Consider the following 13,771-nt stretch of genomic DNA (forward strand, 5'->3'; position numbering starts at 1 on the left):
ATCTAATACAGTCTCCGAGTCTAAATTCTTCATTATGAATCAAAACCAACAGAGCTGAAACCCAAATTCTCCATGTTGAAAGTGGACAATCCCAATCTAGACAGAAAATGTGAGATGGATGAGAGCAGGTAAGAGCCTGATACAGCTACAAACAGTGCAAAAAAGGTTTCATGTGTACCAGGTCAGTAAGTGCAGTCCTAGCCGTGTGACCCTGAGGGAAAAGCCAAGACACTAGTGCCTTCAAAGATAATGTTTATAGCACACTGCCTTGTAGCACACACATTAAAGATACCTGGGCATCTTAGTACACATCTCCTGAGACTGGAGAAGCAGATACATCAAGATTACTAGGGATCATTGGTCAGCAACAGAGCTTATTTTCTGAGTGCCAAGTCTATGGAAAACTATCACAAAAAAAAAAAAAGATAAGACAGTATAAAATAACCACCCTCAACACTCGAAATGTATATAAGAAATACTCAAGTTAATAAAAAAATTATTTTGATAATTTAAAATAAAAAAAGAAAAAAAATGAAAAAAAAATAACCACCCTCAGTTGCCCTTTGACCTACACACACACACACACACACACAAACACACACACACAGAATGAGAGAGAGAGACAGAGACAGACAGAGACAGAGACAGAGAGATACAGAGAGACAGAAATAGAGAGACAGCCAGAATTGTACAAATTTATATATATGGGGAAAATCAGTCACGTGGAGGTTTTAAAGGGATCTAACCATTGTGATGTTTAAGGCATATTAAAAAATAAGGGTGTGTGTGTGTGTGTGTGTGTGTGTGTGTGTGTGTGTGTGTATGTGTGTATGTGTGTATATGTGTGTGTGTATGTATGTGTATATGTGTGTATGTGTGTGTATGTGTGTATGTATGTGTATGTGTGTATGTGTGTATGTGTGTATATGTGTGTATGTGTGTGTATGTGTGTGTATATGTGTGTATATGTGTGTGTATGTGTGTGTATGTATGTGTATGTGTGTATGTGTGTGTATGTGTATATATGTGTGTGTGTGTGTGTGTGTGTGTGTGTGTGTGTGTGTTTCATCCAGGAACCCAGAACATTGGGGCAGGTAGCGAGCTGCCGCCAGGTCATTGAGTAGAGGTTAGAGGTTAACTGGCAACCGCGACAACCAACAACTAACAATCATCTGTCATTAATATCTCTCAACATCAAAGAACTCAATTCACCAATAAAAAGACACAAACTAACAGACTGGATGGGTAAACAGGATCCATCACTCTGATGCATTCAGAAAACCACACACCTCAGCAACAAAGGTAGAGAAAGGGGCTTGAAAGAGGTTTTCTAAGCTCACAAACCCAAGAAACAAGCTGGATTCACCATTGTAATATCCAATAAAATAGACTATCAACAAAAGGTAATCAAAAGAGATAGGGAAGGACACTTCATACTCATCCATAAAGATGACACCTGAATTCTGAACATCTATGCCCCAAATGCAAAGGAACCCACATTCATAAAAGAAACTTTAATAAAGCTCAAATCACACACTGAACCACACAAAAATAGTGGGAGACTTCAACACCCCAGTCTCACAATGGACAGGTCATTGAAACAGAAACTAAATAGAGACACAGTGAAAATAACAGAAGTAAGAGCCTGATAGCGGTACAAACCATGCAAAAAAGGCTTCATGTGTACCAGGTCAGTAAGTGCAGTCCTAGCCGTGTGACCCTGAGGGAAAAGCCAAGACAGTAGTGGCTTGGAGGATATTCCAAATAGTGAAATGCCTGTCTCCTAGCACTCTATTTAGATAGAGAGGAGGGGAAGGGAATGGAGGGAAGGAGGGGGGAGAGAGAGAGAGAGAGAGAGAGAGAGAGAGAGAGAGAGAGAGAGAGAAGAAGAAGAAGAAGAAGAAGAAGAAGAAGAAGAAGAAGAAGAAGAAGAAGAGGAGGAGGAGGAGGAGGAGGAGGAGGAGGAGGAGGAGGAGGAGGAGGAGGGGGGGGGGGAGGAGGAGGGGAGGAAGAGGAAGAGGAGGAAGAGGAGGAGGAAGAAGAGGAAGAGGAAGAAGAAAAGGGAAGGGAGAAGAAACACTAGGTAGTAAAAGCTTATACCCCTAGGTCTGTGGAGACAGACGTTTTGATCCCTAAGGATTTCTGAGTACTTAGACTGCTTTACTTGCTATATTCCAGGCCCATGTGAGACTTCCAAGAAAAATATTTAAGATTCATTAATTGAACCTCAGGAACTACATTCAAAGTTCTCCTCTGACCTAAACATAAATGCACATAATTACACAAGTACCACATAGTCACATGAACCTGTATGTACATGAACACTTAAACATACATGCACATAAACAAACAAACAAAAAAAAAACCAGAAAGGCAAAGGTGCTGAGTCAATAAAGGTAAACTAGAAAATGCCAAGAACTCATAAATGTGCACAAAGTGACCCCTGGAAATATAACTGACAGTAGACTTCTATACTAGGCTCAGTGTCTGGGTACCATTTCTGCCATGAGACCAGATAGAATGATCTTATGGAAGCATTTTCTCAGTTGAGGCTTCTTCATTTCTTTTGTTTTTTTAAGATTTATTTATTTATTATATATAAGTACGCTGTAGCTGTCTTCAGATACACCAGAAGAGGGCATCAGATCTCTTTACAGATGGTTGTGAGCCACCATGTGGTTGCTGGGAATTGAACTCATGACCTCTGGAAGAGCAGTCGGGTGCTCTTAACCGCTGAGCCATCTCTCCAGCCCGGCTTCTTCATTTCTAATGACACAAGCTTGTGTCAAATTGAAATGAAACTAGCCAGGGATGCAGGTATGGTTCAATATATGAAAATCATCAACAAAATCTACTATATAAGCAAACTGAATGAAAAAGATTACATGATCATCTCATTAGATGCTGAGAAAGCCTTCAACAAAACCCAACACCCTTTCATGTTGAAAATCTTGGAGAGATCAGGGGTTCAAGGCACAACCCTAAACACAATAAAAGCAATATACAGCAAGCCAATAACAAACCTCAAATTAAATGGCCAGAAACTTGAAGCAATCACACTAAAATCAGGGACAAGACAAAACTGCCCACTCTCTCCCTATCTAATCAATATAGTACTCAAAAAAAAAAGTGCTAACTAGAACAATAAGACAACAAAAGATAAAATAAAATAAAATAAAATAAAAAGGGGATACAAATTGGAAACAAGAAGTCAGGTATAACTATTTGCTGATGATATGATAGTATACATGAGCAATCCCAAAATTTCTATCGAAAACTCCCTACAGCTGATAAACAAGTTCAGCAAAGTGGCCAGACATAAAATTAACTCAAAGAAATAATTAGACATACTTTATACAAATGAGAAAGAAATTAAAGAACCAACATCCTTTTCAATAGCCACAAACAATATAAAATACCTTGGTGTAACTTTAACCAAGCAAGTTAAAGATCTGTATGACGATAACGTCAAGTTGCTGAAGAAAGAAATTGAAGATGTCAGATATGGACAGATCTCTCATGCTCATGGATCAGTAGGATTAACATAGTAAAAACAGCCATCTTAACAAAAGCAATCTATGAATTCAATGCAATTCCCATCAAGATTCCAACACAATTTATTTTTACAGACTTTCAAAGAGCAATTCTCCACTTCATTTGGAAAAACAAAAAACCCAGGATAGCAAAAACTATTCTGAACAATAAAAGAACTTCTCAGGGAATCACCATCTATGACCTCAAGCCGTACTACAGAGCCAAAAGTGATTTAAAAAACTACATGGTATTGGTACAGAAACAGAGAGGTTGATCAATGAAATAGAATCAAAGACCCAGAAATAAACCCCCCACACCTATGTACACTTGATTTTTGATGAAGAAGCCAAAACCATACAATGGAAAAAAAGAAAGTATCTTCAGCAAATGGTACTGGACTAACTGGTGGTCTGCAGGTAGAAGAATGCAAATAGACCCATATTTCTCACCATGCACAAAACTCAAGTCCAAGTGGATCAAGGACCTCAACATAAAACCAGATACACTGAACCTAATAGAAGAGAAAATGGGGAATAGCCTTGAACGCATTGATACAGGAGACAAATTCCTAAACAGAACACAAATGCCTCGGGCTCTAAGATCAACAATTGATTATTAGCTATTGTTGATTGTGCTCTTTTCATTTTTATGCAAAACATTTTTATTAGATATTTCATGTATTTACACTTTGGTTGGTTTACATTTGGGTTTGATTGGTTGATTGTTTTTCCTATGGGGTTGCAAACCCCTTCAGCTCCTTTAGTCCTTTTTCTAGTTCCTCCATTGGGATCCCAGTGCTCAGTCTGATGGTTAGCTGCAAGCGTGCTCATCTGTATCAGTAAGGAACTGGCAGAATCTCTCAGAAGACATCCATATCAGGCTCCTGTCAGCAAGCACTTCTTGGCACCCAGCAATAGTGACTGGGTCTGGTGGCTACATAGCAATGGATCCTCAGGTGGGGCAGTCTCTGGATGCCCTTACTCCACTCTTTATCCCTGTATTTCCTCCCGTGAGTATTTTGTTCTCCCTTCTAAGAAGGAATGAAGCATCCACATATTTGTCTTCCTTCTTCCTGAGTTTTATATGGTCTGTGAATTGTTTCTTGGGCATTCCGAGGTTTTGGAATAGTATCCACTTATGAGTGGGTGCATATCGTGTTATGTTCTTTTGTGACTGGGTTACCTCACACAAAATGATATTTTCTAGTTCCATCCATTTGCCTAAGAATTTCATGTAGTCATTGTTTTCAGCTGAGTAGTACTCTGTTGTATAAATGTACCACATTTTCTGTATCCATTCCTTTGTTGAAGGACATCTGGGTTCTTTCCAGCTTCTGGCTATTACAAGGCTGCTATGAACATAGTGTAGCATGTGTCCTTGTTATATGTTGCAGCATCTTTTGGCTGTATGCTCAGGAGTGGTATAGCTGGGTCCTCAGGTAGTACTATGTCCAACTTTGCCAGACTGATTTCCAGAGTGGTTGTACCAGCTTGCAGTCCCACCAACAATGGAGGAGTGTTCCTCTTTCTCCACATCTTCACCAGCATCTGCTGTCACCTGAGTTTTTGAACTTAGCCATTTTGAATGGTATGAGGTCGTTTTGATTTGCATTTCCCTGATGACTAAGGATGTTGAACATTTCTTTAGGTGTTTCTCAGCCATTTGGTATTCTTCAGTTGAGAATTCTTCGTTTAGCTCTATACCCCATTTTTAGTAGGATTACTTGATTCTCTGGAGTCTAATTTCTTGAGTTCTTTGTATATATTAGATATTAGCCCTCTATCAGATGTAGGATTGGTAAAATAAATCTTTTCCCAATCTATTGATTGCCATTTTGTCCTATTGACAGTGTCCTTTGCCTTACAGAAGCTTTGCAATTTTATGATGTCCCATTTGTAGATTCTTGATCTTAGAGCATAAGCCATTAATGTTCAGTTCAGGAAATTTTCCTCTGTGCCTATGTGTTCAAGGTTCTTCCCCACTTTCTCTTCTATTAGTTTCAGAGTATCAGGGGTTTTTTTTTCTTTTTAAATTATTTATTTATTTTCTGATATGAGTACACTGTAGCTGTCTCCAGACATACCAGAAGAGATGGCTGTAAGCCACCATGTGGTTGCTGGGATTTGAACTCAGGACCTCTAGAAGAGTAGTCAGTGCTCTTAACTGCTGAGCCGTCTCTCCAGCCCCCAGAGTATCAGGTTTTATGTGGTGGTCTTCGATCCACTTGGACTTGAGCTTTGTACAAGGAGATAAAAATGGATCGATTTGCATTCTTCTACATGTTGATCTCCAGTTGAACCAGCACCACTTATTGAAAATGCTGTCTTTTTTCCACTGGGTGGTTTTAGCCCCTTTGTCAAAGATCAAATGACCATAAGTGTGTAGGTTCATTTCTGAGTCTTCTATACTATTCCACTGGTCTATCTGCCTGTCTCTGTACCAATACCATGCAGTTTTTAACCACGATTGCTTTGTAATACAGCTTAAGGTCAGGGATAGTGATTCCCCAAGAAGTTCTTTTATTGTTGAGAATAGTTTTCACTATCCAGGGTTTTTTGTTATTCCAAATGAATTTGCAAATTGCTCTAACTCTATAAAAAACTGAGTTGGAATTTTGATGGGGACTGCATTGAATCTGTAGATTGCTTTCAGCAAGATGGACCTTTTTACTATATTAATCCTTCCAATCCAGGAGCATGAGAAACCTTTCCATCTTCTGAGATCTTCTATTTCTTTCTTCAGAGACTTGAAGTTCTTATCATACAGATCTTTCACTTGCTTGGTTGGAGTCACAACAAGGTATTTTATATTATTTGTGACTATTGTGAAGGGTGTCTTTTCCCTAATTTCTTTCTCACCGTTTATCCTTTGAGTAGAGGAAGGCTACTGATTTGTTTGAGTTAATTTTATATCCAGCCACTTTGCTGAAGTTGTTTATCAGGTTTAGAAGTTCTCTGGTGGAATTTCTGGGGTCACTTAAGTATACTATAATATCATCTGCAAATAGTGATATTTTGACTTCTTCCTTTCCAATTTGTATCCCTTTGACCTCCTTTTGTTATCTAATTGCTCTAGCTAGGACTTCAAGTACTATATTGAAAAGGCAGGGAGAGTGGAAAGCCTTGTCTAGTCCCTGATTTTAGTGGGATTGCTTCAAGTTTCTCTCCATTTAGTTTGATGTTAGCTACTGGTTTGCTATATATTGCTTTTACTATGTTTAGGTATGGGCCTTGAATTCCTGATCTTTTTTTTTTTTTTTCTGATCTTTTCAAGACTTTTATTATGAAGGGCTGTAGAATTTTGTCAAATGCTTTCTCAACATCTAATGAGATGATCATGTGGTGTTTTTTCTTTCAGTTTGTTTATATAATGGATTACATTGACGGATTTCCATGTATTGAACCATCCCTGCATGCCTGGGATGAATCCTACTTTATAAGGGTGAATGATCACTTTGATGTGTTCTTGGATTTGGTTTGCGAAAATTTTATTGAGTATTTTTGCATCGATATTCATGAAGAAAATTGGTCTTAAGTTCTCTTTGTAGGGTCTTTGTGTGATTTAGATATAAGCATAATTGTGGCTTCAAAGAATGAATTGGGTAATGTTCCTTCTGTTTCTATTTTGTGGAATAGTTTAAAGAGTATTAGTATTAGATCTTCTATGAAGGCCACTAAACCCATCTGGTCTTGGGTTTTTTGTTTGTTTGTTTGTTTTTTGTTTTGTTTGTTTTGTTTTGTTTTGTTTTTTGTTGGGAGACTTTTAAAGACTGCTTCTATTTCTTTAGGGGTTATGGGACTGTTCAGATGGTTTATCTGATCCCGATTTAACTTTGGCACCTGGTATTTGTCTAGAAAATTGTCCATTTCCTCCAGATTTTCCAGTTTTGTTGAGTATAGTTTTTGTAGTAGGATCTGATAATTTTTCTTGAATCTGAGTTTCTGTTGCTATATCTCCCTTTTCATTTCTGATTTTGTTCATTTGGATACTGTCTCTATGCCCTCTGGTTAGTCTGACTAAGGGTTTATCTATCTTGTTGATTTTCTCAAAGAACAAGCTCCTGGTTTTGTTGATTTTTTTGTATAGTTTATTTGTTTGTTTGTTTGTTTGTTTGTTTGTTTCAACTTGGTTGATTTCAGCCCTGAGTTTGATTATTTCCTGCTATCTACTCCTCTTGGGTGCATTTGCTTCTTTTTGTTCTAGAGCTTTTAGGTGTGTTGTCAAGCTGCTAGTGTATGCTCTCTCCAGTTTCTTTTTGAAGGCACTTAGAGCTATGAGCTTTCCTTTTAGCATTGCTTTCACTGTGTCCTATAAGTTTGGGTATGTTGTGTTTTCATTTTCATTAAATTCTAAAAAGTCTTTAATTTCTTTATTTCTTCCTTGACCAAGTTGTCATTGAGTAGAGTGTTGTTCAGTCCTCATGTGTATGTGGGCTTTCTGTTGTCTTTGTTGTTATTGAAGGCCAGACTTAATCCATGGTGATCTGATAGGATACATGGGATTATTTTAATCTTCTTGTATCTGTTGAGGCCTATTTGTGACTGATTATATGGTCAGTTTTGGAGAAGGTACCATGAGGTGCTGAGAAGAAGGTATATTCTTTTGTTTTAGGATGAAATGTTCTATAGACATCTGTTAAATCCATTTGGTTCATAACTTCTTTTAGTTTCTCTATGTCTCTGTGTAATTTCTGTTTCCATGATCTGTCCATTGATGAGAGTGGGGTGTTGAAATCTCCCACTATTATTGTGTGTAATGCAATGTATGCTTTGAGCTTTAATAAGTTTCTTTTGAATGTGGGTGCCCTTGCATTTGGAACACAGATGTTCAGAATTGAAAGTTCATCTTGGTAGATTTTTCCTTTGATGAACATTTAGTGTCCTTCCTTATGTTTTTTGATACTCTTGGTTGAAAGTTGATTTTATTCAATATTAGAATGGCTAGCTAGTTTCTTTGGACCATTTGCTTGGAATTTTTTTTCCAGCCTTTTACTCTGAGGTAGTCTGTCTTTGACACTGAGGTAAGTTTCCTGTATGCAGCAAAATGCTATGTATCCAGTCTGTAAGTCTATGTCTTTTTAATGGGGAATTGAGTCCATTGATGTTAAGAGATATTAAGGAATAGTGGCTGTTGTTTGCTGTTATTTTTGTTGTTAGAGGGGGAATATGTTTGTGTGACTATCTTCTTTTGGGTTTGTTGCTTTTTCTAGGGTGTAGTTTCCTTCCTTGTGTTGGAGATTCCCACCTATTATCCTTTGTAGGATTTGTGGAAAGATATTGTGTAAATTTGGTTTTGTCATGGAAAAAGAGGCCACTTTTTCTCATTCTTTGAAATAGGGTATCTAAGTGCCCTCAAATTGGCTAGTAGTCCCAGCTAGCCTTGGGCTCCTGGTACTTATACCCTGCTTCCCAAGTACTAGGAACACAAGCATGTGCTACCACGTCCAATTTAAGGCCACATTTCTACTTTCTGTTTATCTGAAATGTTCAGATAAGCAACCCATGTAGACACAAAGTACATAACTCTGTTAATCAGGGGTTTGGAGTGGCTGCTAACAGGGACAAGGTTTCTTTCTGGAGTCTGGAAAATGTTCTCAACAAACAATGATGGTTGAAGCTTCTTTTGAATAGGTTACAGATGTATACACCAAATTGCATACATCAAAATGGTGAACCCATCCCACAAAGTTGTTCTTAGATCTCCAGATGCCTTCTATAATGTGCATACTCACATGTGCCACATATGCATACATGCATACAAACATATATGCACATGCAGTATTCTATTTCAGAGGGGAAAGAGAAGAGGAGTTAAGGGTATATCTTAATGACTTGTGGTTAGCACACATGAGGCCCTGAGTTCAATCTCCAGGACCAAAAAAAGATAGAAAGAAGAAAGAGGAAGGGAGGAAAGGGAGAAGCAAGGCAGGGAAGAGACTATCTGGCTATACAGGTGCCATCAATTTCACAAATTTCAAACAAAAAAATATTATCCAGGACAAAGAAAGCCATTCTAAACTAATAATAATAGCCAATTAACCACAGGAACATCTGAATCCTGTTATTCCACCTAGGCAAGGAGCTTCAAAGTATTTGAGACAAAATTTGATAGCAACTGCATCAGAAAACACAAACTCACAAGGAATTCAGTAATTCTTCAGTCAACAGAACAACTTGAAGGATTAAAAGTATATTAGAGCTTTGGACAGCAGCCTGAATTAATTAACATTTGTGAAATTCTTGTCTTAGTTACTGTTCTTGTGCTGTGAAGAAGTAGGTGAACAGATGCAATTTAAGAGAGAGAGGTTTGTTTGCCTTGGCTCATTGTTCCTGGTGGGGAAGTCACAGCAGCAGACATGTGGAGTAAGTAGAAGACCAATGCTAGTGCTCTACCAGTTTTTTGCAGCCCAGGAAACAGTGCTACCCACTTTTACTGTGGGTTTTTCTACCTCAACTAAGCTATCTAAGCAATTTTTACACGTGTGTCCAGAAGCTCACCTCCTAGGTGATTCTACATCTTGTCAAGTTACTAATCAATATTTACCATCACAAGTCTTTACCCGATAACAGAATTTATATATATATATATATATATATATATATATATATATATATAAATTCTGCAACAAGCATTTACCAAGACATGCTTTATTCTGAGTCATAAGTCCGATCAAATGCAAATAATTAAAACCCATGAAATGTATATTCTCTGATTATGGAATTAAATTGGAAATCAGGAACATGACTCAGAAAAAAATCCTCAAATATATCAAAATTTAAAAACTTAGTATTGGAGCTGGAGAGACGGTTTGGCAGTTACGTGTCCCGCGTGCGACCTCTCGCCAGCAAGAAAACACGCGGGGACATACGGATCCTTGCTACAGCCAAACTTTTATTAAAATCTTAAGGAGAAGCCCCGCGCGCCGGCATGGTGCGGTTTATATACACCCTAGCGCGGCGCATCCACACCAGATTGGTCGCTTACCCATGATCTCAATAGGCACGCCCCGGAGTGGGCAAAGACCTGGCACGAAGGCACTCTTGCACATGCGCACACAGTTAACTTCCTGAAAGGAAGTCGGCTGGCACGGCAGAGGCCAGCGCCATCTTGTCTAGCTCGGTCTTCCACGTGGGGCACAGTGGAAGCCAGCGCCATCTAGTGGTGGCGAATGTTATTGCGGCCCTCTAAAGTTACGAGCACTGTCTGCTCTTCCAGAGATCCTGAGTTCAATTCCCAGCAACCACATGGTGGCTCACAACCTCTTCTGGTGTGTCTGAAGACAGCTACAGTGTACTCATATACATAAAATAAATAAATCTTGAAAAAAAAATGAAAGAATGCTCTTATAGGAAGGAAGAAACAAACAAACAAACAGTATTGAGCTGGGTGTAGTAGAATATAGCTTTAATCCCAGAGGCAGGTGGATCTCTGAGTTCAAGGTCATCCTGGTCTACAGAGGGAGTTCCAGGACATTCAGGGCTATACAAAGAAACACTATCTCAAAAAGAGAGGGGGGAGGAGAGAAAAGAAAGAAATCTAGTACTACATAACCCCTGAAGCAAAGAAGAAAAGAAGCTGAGTTAAAAGGTATATTGAACTGAACTTGATGACAAACATCAGATTTATGACAGATCCTTCCTCGGCTTCCCAATTGACATCATTATAGATGTGTGCATTTTTGGAAGCACAGGGAGTTTGTAATCAGAGAGACCCTGTCTGATACACTCCTTAAAAGCTGATTTAATACTTGTACCTCATCCTTAGGCATCTCTACCCCAACATCACTGGGAAGAAATGGTATTTGTAACTGGAGGTGTTTATGGCTAGGTAAGCTTCATTTTCCTGGCTTCCTGTGGTCCTGCTAGCTCCCCAAAAAGGAGAGAACCTCCGGGGCTGAGGATTTAGCTCAGTGGTAGAGCGCTTACCTAGGAAGCGCAAGGCCCTGGGTTCGGTCCCCAGCTCCGAAAAAAAAAAAAAAGAACCAAAAAAAAAAAAAGGAGAGAACCTCCCTGGCTGACACGTGGGGGTACCATCCTCTTGTCAATGGAAGTTGATTCTCACTTTCCATTCTGGTGCTTATGTTATTCAGCATGTACCTATGCCTTCACGACCAAACCACCAAAGTGAGATGCATACAGCTTTGAACTAAGACAGGAATCATGAGATTGAAGATTTGGCTCAGAGGTGAAGTGCTTATCTCTCAGATTAGCATAAAGTCCTAGGTTTGATCCCTAGCCTCAAAATAACATGATAAAAAATATGAGCAAAACAGGGAAATTCTGTAGGACATTGTCCGGTCCTTGGTGAAATGCCTGTCCTGACTGTTATTAGTATCTGTAAGTGGCGACAGATTGGAAAAGAATGCCACACTACTTGTTCTGGCTCTGGTGCTTCAGGAACATAGGAACTGTATGTAGTAGCAGCCTCACTCCTCACTCCTAGTGTACATAGTTTAGTCCTAGGCCTGCTCTCCCTCCAGCCCATCACAGCCAGACATGCCCTTGAGTTGGCTATGGACATCTCTATCTCTGGGACCAAAGGCATTAACTCTATAAGTCAACCTAGCAGTTGCTTTCCTGAGCTGAGGGTGTGATTCTTGGTTTAAAAAAAAAAAAAAGTGTACTTTGGTCGGAGGTCCAAGTCATCCTTATTTTCATTACTATAGCATCAATCAGAAGTTTGAGGAGGGGCAGTTTTCTTATAGAAGATGCATGGTGAGTTAACCAAAAAAGAAAGTTGATTCCCAGCTCTGTAAATGTGCTACTGGTGTGTAGCTTTGACCTGGGCCCTCAGCCAGTGCCATACTCTGAGCAGTACTCACTGTCCCAGCCCTCCTGCAGGATACCCAGGAGAGGTGCACATAAACCCACTAGTCACGTCTTCTTCTCTGTAGTAAAGAGCTGCCCTGGTAAGAGGGATGCAGGTGGAAGAGGAGGCAGCTGCCTGGCTCACTCACAGTCCTGCACGATACTATTCTGTTCCTGGAAGGCCTTGGCTGGAAAGCTTCGAGTAGTCTGTCCAGACAGCAACTTTCTCATGTGGCCATACAGCCAAAGGACCCATTTACAGGGTTCAGAGGTTATGTGTCCATGGTCTGAAACACCACAGCAGAGGACATTTCCTTAGGACACTGAAGACGAAAGTTTCCTTTGATTTGCAGTGAGCAGCGGTTGGTCTTCACCACCTGAGCTAAGTGGAATTCTTAAGCAGGGGAATCACAGAACAGAACTCTCACTCAGGAGTGCCTCTGAAGCTTCTCTGTCCTCTCTATGAACTTCGTGGGGTTCTCCTTTACTACACCCCATCCAAAAGGAAGCGGCAGTCACTATTGTAAATCCTTATGTTATTAATATATTTATAGCTATATTTTGGGGTCATGTTGCAGATTATTAAAATGTATAATAAAGTATTAGGGGAGGAAAATAAAAAGGGTTGTAAGAGTGAATCCGTGATAGCTTGTCTTAACAGGTAGGAGGTTAAAGGAGAGAGTGCAAAGCACAAGAAATCACCACAGACACATAATGTCAAACCTTCCGAAGGGGAGGGGCTGGAGAGATGGTTGAATAGTTAAGTGCATTTGCCTTCTTGCAAAGGACATGGGTTCAGTCCATAGCACATGCATAGTGACTTACAACCATCTGTAACTTTAGTTCCGTGGAGTCTGATAGAGCTCGCCATGATTTCAAATTGACTGCATCTGCAATCAACTCTAACATAAGCTGCTGAGTGTTCTGTAAAGGTTTTCTTGATCAGATTATTTGAAGCAGGAAGATCTGCCCTAAATGTGAGCAACACCTTCTGGTGGCAACACAGATACAAAGACCTGGGATAAGGAAACATTGGTTTTTGCCTGCTTGCCCTCACTCTTGCTGGCAAGTATATCTATCCTATTGCTATAATATTCCTTCCCCAATATTCTTATTGGGGAAGGACCTATTCTTCGGTCTTCCAACATAGATAGAAGATCAGAAGCTATCCAGGAATTCCCCAGGCCTTCCACACCAGATTGAGACTGCTACAATCCACAGCCTGAGAACTGAGCGACCACGTGATAATCAGACTGTTCGGTTCATTATGAATTCGCTCTCTGGAACTGTAAGCCAAAATACATTCTCCCATAAGCTGCTCTTGGTCATGGTATTTTATCACAGCAACAAAAAGTAACTTAAACAGAAACTGAGATCAGAAAGTGGAGTATTGCTATGAAGAACATGACTGTTTTTTGGAGGATTGTAGA

At 39.6% G+C, this 13,771-nt stretch overlaps 1 protein-coding gene across 7 annotated transcripts in view; it reads right to left on the reverse strand.

Moving 5' to 3' along the window:
• Cdk5rap1 (CDK5RAP1 mitochondrial tRNA methylthiotransferase) overlaps positions 1-13,771 on the reverse strand; it is a 140,877-nt gene that overhangs the window by 83,048 nt on the left and 44,058 nt on the right. The window lies entirely within an intron of this gene.

Source organism: Rattus norvegicus, chromosome 3 (genome assembly GCF_021556685.1).
Source record: "Rattus norvegicus strain SHRSP/BbbUtx chromosome 3, alternate assembly SHRSP_T2T, whole genome shotgun sequence".
Lineage (NCBI taxonomy): Eukaryota > Metazoa > Chordata > Mammalia > Rodentia > Muridae > Rattus > Rattus norvegicus.